Source organism: Heterocephalus glaber, unplaced genomic scaffold (assembly GCF_053883595.1).
Source record: "Heterocephalus glaber isolate CG9 unplaced genomic scaffold, H.glaber_assembly_v1.0 deba00001457, whole genome shotgun sequence".
Lineage (NCBI taxonomy): Eukaryota > Metazoa > Chordata > Mammalia > Rodentia > Bathyergidae > Heterocephalus > Heterocephalus glaber.
Window position 1 is genome coordinate 9,232,902 of NW_028258305.1, and position 12,488 is coordinate 9,245,389.

Consider the following 12,488-nt stretch of genomic DNA (forward strand, 5'->3'; position numbering starts at 1 on the left):
TTCCATGAAACATGCCAGGCCGATTTCCCCAATTGCTAATTAAATCAAACCGCACACACAATACTAATTTCCCTAACTTAGGGAACTCAGTAGACAAATAAAATGAGAAACTAACTTAAACATTTTGTCAAAGTATGGGAAGAAGGATGAATGAAATCTTAACATGAATAAACTTTGGCTCCAAGTAAATTTGTGAAAGTTCTGGCATGTTTAACGAAGTCTTGAGATATTCCAGCATCTCAGTTCTATCACAGTTGCATAAATGCACTTCCCTAATCACAAAATAATACACAGCAGTCCTCTTACACTTATATTCTCTCCCTCTAGTGAAGGGTACCCAGCACATCATGGAAGTGACATATAAATTGCGCTGTTTAAAAATTATAAAATACCTACTTAATTACAATTAAAAACAAAGAAATAACTTTTCTTTAAAATAGTCCCTGAGGTTCTCTGAGCTGGAGTCTGGCTTTGGGTAGAAAAGAAGCCAGTCACTTAATCACACAGCGGAGTGTAGAGGCAACTCGCCTTGGCTGGTTTTCACACAGCCTCCCCCTCCGTTTCCCTCTCCCCTCCCCCAAAGCTCTGCACACAATTTTGCTGGGCTCTGATCTATCTCATGGGCCCCATCGCTCCCTCTTCCCACCAGCCCCTGCTACAGCCCGCTTTGAAGTGTTCCCTTTCACCTCTATGCTACATTCAGGGCCCACTAGAAGCATCCCCATTAAATTAAACCATCACAGATCGAGAATGGGCCTTTCAGGTCATCTATCTAATTCTCTCATTTTACTATTGAGGAAACTCTCCCCAAGAGATTTCGAAGTGGCTAAGATCTGACAGCTGGCTTGAGGCCTCTGGTTTTTTTTTTTTTTTTTTAATTATATAAGACATATGTGATTATTTTAATAATCATAGCTAATACTCAAATTGTGTTTACTATTTGCCAGTCACAGTTCTATGGGCTCTACAAAATTAACTGAATTGATCCCCACGATGATCTGGAGTAGGTCATATAATTATTTCCCCATTTTACAGGCCAAAAAAGGAAGTAATAGCTCAGATCATGTCCCTAAGTGCCAGACCTAGTCTCAATTACAAGAAAACTGGCTCCAGGTCCATGATCTTAGCCTCTCTATCCCACCACTTCTTTGTCAACTAATTAGAAAATACAGATATAAATAAAAGAAGGAAATAAGAAGTAAATACCACCTTAATAATAAAACTCAGACATAACCATTATTAGAATTTTGAATATATCTAACATAACTTGTTCTCCTTATATATTTTTTTTAAAAAAGAAGCATAAATGTTCATGTGGTTGTCGATGATTCACCTGTGCTTTTTTCTTTTAACACTATATTTTGAACAACTTTCACACACATATATGCTTATACGCACATGTATGACATGATCTTCAATGGTCAAAATGTACTCCACTGAAAGGATGTGATACTATTTAACCTACACACCAAAGGTGACATTTGAGTTGTCTTCTCTTTTCTTCTTTTCTTTCTTTCTTTCTTTCTTTCTTTCTTTCTTTCTCTCTCTCTCTCTTCCTTCCTTCCTTTCTTTTTTTCTTTCTTTCTTTTCTTCTTTCTCCCTTTTTAATAAGATGTTATAATGAATATTTTTATAGAGAAATCTTTATTTTTTGTTGAATTACTTTAGGGTAATTCATTCACTATTAAATATATGGAAACTGGAAGTTCTGAAAGGTGAGTAGGAGGGAGAGGTGTGTGGGGATACTCACGCAATGTGCAGAACAAGAGAGCAGGATTTGCCACCCGAAGTGGAGGAAACTCTGCCCTAAATAACATATTTCACTGTACGTCAATTTTTGTGCAGTTCTACTTTCTTTGGAGTCATTCAGGCAAGAGTCAGGGCCTTGCCAGACAAGGAGAATTACCTTCCTGGTTAACGAAAGTGTTCTCAGAGATTTAGTGATTATCTTTAGAAAAATGCGTGTATGTTTTAGAAATCATTGTTACTCCTATTTTAAGGTAATGGCTATATTTTAGAGTAATGGGGTATATGCCTGGTAGGATACATGTTGGTGTGCTTTGTTTACCTGGTTCTCCACTTCTCACCCTCCAATCAGAGGGGCAAGTAGATATCTCCTCTCCTCCAGGGGTATAGACACAGGGGTCAGCCACACACTGCTGGGGGCTAGACTGTAAAGCATTTTTGACCTTTTTTCCGGACTGGCATCTGTAATGCATTTGTCAAGAAGGAAGCTGCTTATTCGTCCTTGTCCCTTTCTGGGACAAAAGCAGACCTGTCACTGTCAGATCAAGGGAACCCTGGAGCCTTGTGGAAGGACAGCTGAAAGTCCTTCTCCTTCATTGTGATTTATCATAATCACTGACCCCTCCCCTAGGATGAAATAGGAATGAAATAGTACCGTGATAGGTTAATGCCGATAATTAAAGAGAGTTTAAGACCAGTGTGAGACTGAACTGTGTGTGTGCGTGGGTGGTTGGAATGGTTGTTTGATGTGAAAGTCAATGATTGAATTATTCAGAAAGAGTGATTTCCAAATGATAATTGTACACTTTACATAACTGATTCTGATTTATTATAGTGGCACCCAGTTGAGCTGCTTTAGTTCTAAGGGGCTGTTAGCTTTTGCATCCCAAACCCCTGGTTTGAAGCAAACCCTGTCACCCCCACCTACCGCAAAAAAAAAACCAAAAAAAAAAACAAAAAAAGAACTGCTCTTGACTGAAATTTCAGGTTGTTATGTTATCTTCCTCACTTGGTTTGCCTCCTTGTCCCTCATAAGAGTTCATGGCTTGTTTGGTTTTGCAAGTTTTAATCCACCAGGGGTGTATGTGTGTGTGTGTGTGTGTGTGTGTGTATAAGTGACTGCATACTGGCCTGCATATTTGGATAGTGAATGCCCCAGATAACCTGATCCCCTTTCCTCTTATGGTGGCTTTGGGAAAGCTTTGATCTTTTGTTATTTATCCAGAGGTAGGGCCAGGCTGAGGATAGGGCTCCAGAGGCCATTGGAATGAAAATGACATAGCAGTGGCTCACTGCAATGCTACTTCACAACTTAAAGGAGAGAGCAAAAGTGTAGGAGAGCCCCAGTTCAAGATCACTCCAAGAGAAGGAATCTAAGAATGGGCACTTATGCCAGGGAAGTCCATCTGAAGAATCAATGTAGCATAGGCTGCTGCTGCTTCTCATCTAAATCTGTCTGCTGGGAGTGACACAACCCAAGACACAGATCTCCTGCTGCTCTTTTGGGGAACAACCTGGAATACAAGTGCCCAGGACAGACAAGCTGGCTACTTATTCTAACATACCTGCTTGTTAACGGCATGCCCTCAGTCCTTCCCTCTTGGCTTTGAAACACCTGGAACACAGAATTGCTTATTCTTGTGGATGAAAGAGGTGGCCAAGAACCATTCCTTCATTAATAAACCCTAACTGAGCACTGATATGTAATGATACAGAAAATGGCTAACATTTGTTGAGTACTTACTTTGTGAAAGATTCTGTTTCAAAGACTTTATATTAACTTGTTTAATTCCCCAGGGCTCTAGGAAGTAGTGTTGTTTTTAGCTCCTTTTTATTCTTCAGGAAACTGAAGAAAACTCACTTGTCCCTGAGTACCAGTGTAGCATCTACACAGTGCTCTGCCACAGCGCGTGTCTTGGTGGGTGATGCTGCAGTCCACACTTACTGGGCTGTAGTAAAGGAAGCCTTTGGAATACTTACCTGGCAGGGGAGATACCATGATCACGAAGGTGGTTTTCCCAGGGCGAGGCTTATCCATTGCACTCTGTATGTGCTGACCCCTGCGATTTCCCCAAATGTGGGAAACTTGACTGCATAATTTGTGGTAGTGGGGGACTGCGAAAAAAATAAATAAATAAAGGAAGCCTTTGGTTGCCGGACCCCTCTGATGGCCAGTTGCAAGTCTGTGATCTGTGGGTCCAGGGTAGGCAGGAATAAAAATGCCTATTCCTGAAGATGGTAGAAAAGTATAGGGGGAACAAAGAGAGTTTGGGGATCACAAGAAAAATTTAGGGTGAGTGGAAAGAAGGAAAAGGAAACAGGACACATTTATGGAAGGAGCAGGGAGAGGGAAAGGGTTAGGGGGTGACACTGGAAAGAGATCCTGGAAGATTCTACTCCCACTCTGGTCCATTACTTGGGTCAGATTTCTAAGATGACATATCCTGAAAAAACTTTACACTCTTAACCTGTAGGACTTGTCAACTGGACACTGTTCCCCTCTCTGCTTCAGTCTAATTGCAATGATAATATTAACAGCACTTCCCTTTGAGACACCCATAGAGCTTGGAGAGCCTGTAACTGGTGCACCTAAAACTGGGGTTCAGGGACTGCTGGAGGGACCCAGTGCTGTCCCAGCAGCCTGGGGAATGATTCAAAGCAGCAGATAACTTAGTTGCTAGTAATCAAAATATTAGAGTTTAGAAAAACACCAATAAATTTAAGTAGAAAACAAAGTTCTAATGAATTGTTAAAATGAAACACATTTCTAGGAACATTTTTCCTTTCACTGGAATTCTGAGTTAAGACCCCAGATCCTTAGTGATGTGGATCTACTCTTCTATGCCCTTCGAGGCATTTTAGAAGGGAAGAAGAAGAAGACAGGCTACCTCTGACCTCCTTTAGAGCAACGAGGCCTTGCTCCCTCACAGGCTCCTCTCTGACTCCGGAGCCGAGGGTTCCTGTGCTCTGCATTTCCACTTGGACACTGTTGTACTAAACTCGGGAAAAGAATACCTTTCAGAAAGAGTTGGGACCCAGCTTCCCACCAGAAGAAGGTAGGACCCTTTTAAGAAGAAAAAACAGACTGGCAACAGGATCAATAGAGACAAAAACTACATGACAAAAATTGAAAGACAAATGAGCAACTGGGAGAAGATATTTGCATGCCATATAAAGGATTAATATGCTTAATGCATATAAAGGGATTAAAAGTAGAAAATAAATGTACCAAAGATCCACAGAACAATGGGCAAAATGTGAAGAGGTAATTTATAGCATATGTACCAATGTCTGGTAAACATGTTCAAAAGACGCTCAACATCACTGGCTATTAAAGAAAAATAAATTAAATAATAATGTAATTTTTTTCACCCAGTACTTTGAAAAAGTGAAAATCACTAGATGTTGGTAAGTATTCAGGGAAATGAATGGATTAGTACAGTGGTAGTAACAAGAGTATAAACTGGCATAGCTTTTCAGGTGAGTATATTGTTGGATGTATTAAAATTTGAACTATTTTTATCCAAGACCTAATTAAGAATAAAATAATAGCAGAAGTATCTTGTCTGTAAAAGATATATATAAACAGTACATCCTTTAGAGGTGGTTCGTAAAAGAGCTGATTGCATTGTATATGTCTGGTAATAGAGGAAATAGTGAGATGTCTGATTTCATCCATGCAATGGAATATTATACAGTGCTCACCTTATTAGGCGAATCTTTATATACTAACACGAGAAAAAGCAAGTATAGGCTGACAGGGCACAAACAACCATTTTTATTAAAAAGGTGTATATTTACATATAAAGTTACACTGTCTAAAAATAGGTTAAAGTTAGGACAGAAAATGCAAAACTCTAAAGCAGGCTACAGTCAGTGAGATTAGGGATGACTTGTAAGTGTTTTGTAGGGAACAGCTCTTACTTTCTGAACACTCATCTGGCTTTCAGTAGTCCTCAGTTTGTGTTTCTGGTGACCTGTCCAGGTGAATATATTTATCCCCTTACTGTAGTCATAGACTCCAAGTGTTCAGGTTTGGAGGTGACCTTGTGGTTTCAGCCAGAGTCCTATCACGCAATTGTGTGTGTGATGCTCTGAAGGCTCACCTGTCTCCATTTCCTTAGCACAGCCCTGGCTTGTGTGTTGTCCCAGCATCCGACCTGGTTAGTTCTCCCGGGCTCAGATGTGTCTTCTGGACTGCAGGTTACACTGCTGCCCTGCTCAGAGATCAAGCTTCAGCTCCACCTCACAGAGCTGGTGGGAGGCGGAGGCAGCAGTCAAATCTGGAACTCCCATTTCTGCTGGATTTAGAGAAATACAGTTCCTTTCCTCAGTGAGTTTCTGGTAACTTTGGCAAGAAAAGTTATTTCCCACAAAGGAAGGTGGTTCTTTGGAGAAAAAGGCAAAACTTAGAGTCAAGCTAGACTTGGCTTCTCTCTCCCTGCCTGTTAGCCTTTGGCAACACTTTTTTTTTTGGTTCCCGGGATCGAACTTGGGTCCTTGTGACTGCGAGGCAGGTGGCAGTACCACTGAGCTAAATACCTGGCCCTGGAAACACACTTTTAATTTCAACTTCCTTACTTGAAAATGAGGTTAATAGTGTTTCCCTGGGAGGGTTGATGTAAGCATTAAATAAAGAGCTCAGCAAAATGCTCAGCATACAAACTGCATTTATGAAAAGTCCTGTCTGTGCTGGGTGTGGCTGTATATACTTGTAGTCCCTGCTAATGGAAGGCTGAGATAGGAGTCTCACTTGAGTCCAGGAGTTCAAGGCCAGCTTAGGCAACACATTGAGACTTTGTATCAAAACAACAAAACAAAACAAGAAACAAAACATAAATCTACCCAAGGGAAGGCTCCAACTGTATGAAGTTCTCTGGATAAAAAAAGAAATTTTTATTTTGGTTTTTTGAGACAGGGTCTTACTATGTAGTTCAGGCTGGCCTTGAACTCACTATGTAGCCCACTCTGGCCTCAAATTTATGGTAATCCTCCTGCCTCAGCCTCCCAAGTGCTGGGATTACAGGCTTGTGCCACCATGCCTGGAGAAAAAGAAATTTTTTATATACTTCAGAAAAGCTCATTCTCATTTTGTAAATGCTCTTTCTGATTTCCATGGCCTATTTGAAACATTTGTGTCTGGTTTTGACTGACACTGCCCTCTACCTTTACTTTTTTTCTTTCAGAAGAAGAACCCCCCAAATACCTGCTGGTTGTTGTATCTCACAACCTATGTAGTCAACATTTAATTACATTAGCATTTGTTTTCACTAAAAAAGTAATCACATTACTGCCTTTCATGTCACATTAGTGAAAATGGATACCAATATGATACTTATTAATAGAATATGATGGGAAATTGCTAATACAATTAGACTATCACATTTTATTAGTTCTGGAGTGACACTGTTCAGAACAGCTCACTATAGCAGTGAGAAGGAGCAAGGTGGAAAGAGGTGGATGCCTTTCTACCTGCATGGCCATAACACAGTCCTGGAGGCCTTGAAGTCTCCATGGGTCCCATGGTTAGTTATGGGCCCTGCTTCCTGCTTCTTCCTGTAACATGAGCACCTTTTGGACTTGGGCTGGGAGAGTTCTTCCTTCACAGACAGGCTATGAGCTCCATTTGGGCTCGTTGAAGTATCCTGTGACACTATCCTGCCTGGGTGACCTTAGATCAGATAGAATTAATATTTTATTATCCCTTCTGTGGCTACTGCTGGCAGGGAGAGGGAAACAGGCAGGGAAGATGTCCCCAGGGCCCTTCCCAACATTCACTGCTAGCTCTCTGTGAGGCCTCTGCCTTTGGCTGGGTGCCATATTTGGCTGCTCTGTCTCAAGAGGTCTCTCCCTTCCCACCCTCTGCCCTTCCCCCCTTTACCACTCACCTAAGAGATGGTGAGACATCTTTGTTGCACTTCTCTTGTGACTATCTATAGGTGTGTTGTTGAGGATCTTCTGTAACTCATAGTTCATCTTGCTTAATTGTCTTTTGGCATATCATATTTCACACATATGACTTCGTCTCACATTCTCTACTTGAAACATTCAGTACAAATCTAATTTGTCTCTTCAGGCCCATTTCAAATCCTCTTTCCTCTACAAAGTTTCCTATGTCTACCCCAAGTTGATGTTACTCTTGGATTTAACACATACTGCTTACTTACTTATGTGTTTTCATATGACTTCCCTATTAAGTTCAGTGGCCTTGTCTAAAAGAAAAATTGATTCCAAACTATGAAGAATGAATCAAAAAAGGTCTAGTAAACTTGATGTTACACTGAAAGGAATAAAGGCATTGCAAGTAAGCTAGCACACACATCGGAGGCCACATGGACTTGCTAGAGTGTAGGGAGTGCTTCAGTCTGCTCAGGATGACAGGCCAAGGCTCAGAGACGGGCAAAGCTCCTACTTCCTTCCTTTTGAAGCTCATCTCTTGGAATTTGAACTTTGTCTCTCCCAAGCACATGATCCAGGACTTAGAATCTTGGAATGAAAGCTAATGGTGCTCCAATGGGAAAGGAAAGCTATGTATGTGGCAGTTAAGGAAGACATGTATTGCCTTGACAAGGACTGAGTTGGTGGGGGGAAGGGGAAGAGGGGAAAAGAGAAAAGAGTGCAATGAGGACAGGCTGGTTTTTATTTTTTTCCCCCATTAAGTTTATTGGAACATTTTAGATATAAAATACATTTACATACATCATTGGGATCTTGTACCATTACATGAGTATCTTGGTTCTTATTTTTTTTCCTCTTCCCCTGCCCTGCCTTCACCCTCTCCACCCTTCCCTATTTGCAAAGACTTTGTTTCCATTTTTTTCTCTTCTCGTATTTTCTCTTTTCCCTTCTTTCCTTTCCCTTACCCCTCCCACTTCCCCTGTTCCTTTAGACCTTTACTTCCTATTACACAATATCAATTATACATTTTTAAAATTAAAATATCAAGACCTAGGAGACATTACCACAGATTTTACAGAATTTAAAAGGATATAGAAAGCATATTTCAAAAATCTGTTTTGAAATAAATTTGACAACTTCTAAGAAGTACCTTGGAAGACAAATTAATGAAACTAACTCTGGAGGAAATATAAAATTTGAATAGCACCTATGAAAGAAAGTCAATTCCTAGCTTAAAAACCTACCTATATGACAACAACAGGCTCATATACATTTTAACTGATAAATTATATTAAACATTTAAAGCAGAAAAAAAAAGGAACACTTTTCCTCTCATTTTAGGAACTCAACATTATGCTAATCCTAAAACTGGATAAAGATAATAGAATAAAAAAGTATGAACATAGATAGAAATTTGTTTAACAAAACAATTAGAAGTCAGATCTTGCAGTATGTAGAAAAAGAGGTTTTGTTATAGGGATGGCAGTGTTGGTTCAGCATTGGAAGATCCACCCCCAAAAGTCATCATTTTAACAGAGGAAAGGAAAAAGCCATATGATCCTGTCACTAGTTGGAGAAAAAGTATTGGACTAAATTCCATAGCTGTTCATGGTAAAAGCTATCAGGAGACTAGAAGTAGAACAGAACCTTCTCAACAGATTAAAGACATGTACTTCATACTTCCAGCGAGAACACCTTATATGAATGGATAAGATACAATGCTTTCTCCTTAAGGTGGGCAACAAGGGCAGATATGCTTACTCTTCATCTGTCCATTAAACTTTGAAACCTAGGCCCAAACCAAAATAGTCTGGCAATAAAATGACACAATTAGGATAGGATTGGCAAGGTAGAAGCAAAATCTTTATATGTAGATGAAATGATCATCTACAGAGAAAATACTAAGAAATCTCTAGGAGCCCCTAGAACTTGCATTTGAATTTAGCAGGATTAGAAAACACAAGGTATATATAAAAATTTGCTACAAATGAAGAATTGGATATTGAAATTTAAAAGTTATGTAGGAGTACAAAGGACCTTGAAGAGTAAAAAGGAAAAGAAAAACAGTGTTGCAAGATGTTTAGTACCTAATTATGAGACTTCTTATAAAGCTACAGTAATCAAGGCAGTGTTGGTATAAGGAAAGACATATAGATCATTGGAATAAAACAGAGAATCTAGAAATAAAACCACACATACACGGTCCACTAAGTTTTGAAAGATTATTTAACATTAACATTTTATAGAATATAAACTCAATTCAAGAGCCAAGAAAAAGACAGTGTTTTCAGCAAATGGCACTAGAACACCTGGTATCTGTATCTAAAAAATTAACCTCGACCCTTTATATCCATACATAAAAATAACTTGAAGGGATCTATGAACCCAAATACGAAAGCCTAAAAGTATGAAACTTTAAAAAGAAATTAAAAGGGAAAATGTTTATGAATTTAGGGTAGACAAGAACTACCTAGGATACAAAAAACATGATGTATAAAAGAAAAAATTGATAAATGAGATTCCATCAAAATTTAGAACTTTAAATGACATCATTAAAATGAAAAGTAGTCCTTAAACAGACCATATTTACAATGCATATAACCTATGACCAGAAAATATAAAGAACTCTTACAGCTCATTAATACACAACCCAATTAAAAAGTAGACATAAGAAGATGATAAATAGCCAGTACAGCACAAGGAAAGGTGTGCAACTCTACAATCAGAAAAATACTAATCAGTACAATAAAAAGATTGAATTATACACTCACTAGGGAGATGAAGTTAAAATTTTTAAAAGCCTTGTCATGACTTCTTCTTTTTGTTGGATTCTCCCCCTTTGCATTTAATTTGTCATGCCCAGTGGATTCATTCTGCTGGGCTTCCTGGGGTTGTGATCCTCATTGTTTTTTCCTAGGGTATTGTCTAAAATTTTTGGAGTGCTGGTTTGGTATTCATGAAGTTTCTGAGGTGCTCTTTATCATGAAGGTATCTTATTTCCCCATCCATTTTGAAAGATAGTTTTGCAGGGTACATCAATCTGGGTTGGAGGCTGTTTTCTTTAGGGCTTGAAATACATCACTCCAAGCTCTTCTTGCCTTGAGGGTTTGCATTGAGAAGTCTGCTGTGATTCTGATGGGCTTTCCTTTGTATGTGATTTGTTTCTTTTCTCTAACTGCTTGTAGAATTTTGTTCTTCTGTTGGGTTTCTGGAATCCTAACTATTATATGCCTATGTGTAGATTTTTTTTTTGCACTTTCTTAAATTCTTTTATTGGTACATTGTAGGTATACAACACAATTACATTTCTCATTGGGAATTGTACCTTTACATAATGCATCTTGGTTCTTATTTTTTCCCCATTCCTAGCCCTCCCTTCATGCCCTCCACCCTTCCCTATTTACAAAGACTTTAGTTCCATTTTTTCCATTTCTCATCATTTTTCCTTTCCCTTCTTTCCTTTCCCCTGCCCTTCCCATTACCCCTACCCCTTTGCACCTTTTCTTCCTATTTTGCATTATCAATTATTCATTCTAATCATTGGTACATTTTAGGTATACAATATAATGACATTCATCATTGGAAATTTGCACCTTTACATAGTCTCTCTTGGTTCTTATTTTTCACCCTTGCCCAGGCCTCCCTTCAACCCCTCCATTCCTCCCTATTTGCAAAGATTTTGTTCCTATTTTTCCATTTTCTCATATTAATCCCATTCCCTTCTATCCGTTCCTCTAGCCCTCCCACTTCCTTCCCCTTTGCCCCTTTTCTTCCTATTTCACATTACTTATTGTACATTTGGCCCTTATTTACACTTTCAGTTTCTCACACCAGAGAAATTACTGATATTTATACATGTGTGTGCTATTTATTTCACTTAAGAGTATCGCCTCAATGTGCATCCACTTAGCTATAAATGTCTCTAATTTCTCATTTTTTATGGCTGAGTAGTACTCCATTTTATAAAAAACCCCACATTTTCTTTATCCAGTCTCCAGTTGATGGGCATTTGGGCTGTTTCCGAGTTTTAGCTATCACAAACTGTGTTGCTATGAACATGGGCACACAAATATCACTGTGGTATGATTCTTTTAATTCTTTGGGGAAGATCCCCAGCAGTGGAATAGTGGGGTCAAATGGAACTTCCAGTCCTAGTTCTTTGAGGTATCTCCATATTGATTTCCACAGTGCTTGCAACAGTCTACATGGCCACCAGCACTGGAGCAGGGTTCCTCTTTCCCCACAGCCCTGCCAGCATTTGTTATTGGTTGATTTCATGATAGCAGCCATTCTTTCTAGAGTGAAGTGGAATCTCAGCGTTGTTTTCATTTGCATCTCTCAAATGACCAGTGATGTTGAACATTTTTTCATGTATTTATTTGCTATTTCTACTTCCTTGTCAGAGAAATGTCTGTTCATTTCAGATGCCCATTTTTGGATTGGGTCTTTAAATTTGGGAGGTCTGATCTTTTTAAGTTCTTTATAGATTCGAGATAGTAGACCTTTGTCTGAGGAAGAGCAGGTGAAGATTTTTTCCCATATTGTGGATTGTCTCTTCACACTGCTGGTGGTTTCTCTTGCTGTGCAGAAGCCTTTTAATAAGAAGAGATCTCACTTGTTGATTGTTTGCGCTAGTTCATGGGCAACGGAGGTTTTGTTCATAAAATCTTTTCCTACACTGATGTCTTCAAGGGTTCTACCTAACCTCTGTTTCTACTGGTTCAGAGTTTCTATTTTAATATTTAGATATTTAATCCATTTTGATTTTAGTTTAGTGCATGGTGAGAGATATAGGTCTAGTTTTAATCTTTAGCAAGTTGAAACCCAATTTTTCCAGCACCATT

General features: G+C 39.1%; 1 long non-coding RNA gene and 1 pseudogene across 1 annotated transcript in view; both read left to right on the top strand.

The window, feature by feature from the left end:
* Nucleotides 1-12,488, top strand: part of LOC147826953 (uncharacterized) — a 58,040-nt gene that overhangs the window by 17,361 nt on the left and 28,191 nt on the right. The window lies entirely within an intron of this gene.
* LOC147826954 (U1 spliceosomal RNA) lies at nt 3,719-3,911 on the top strand (annotated as a pseudogene).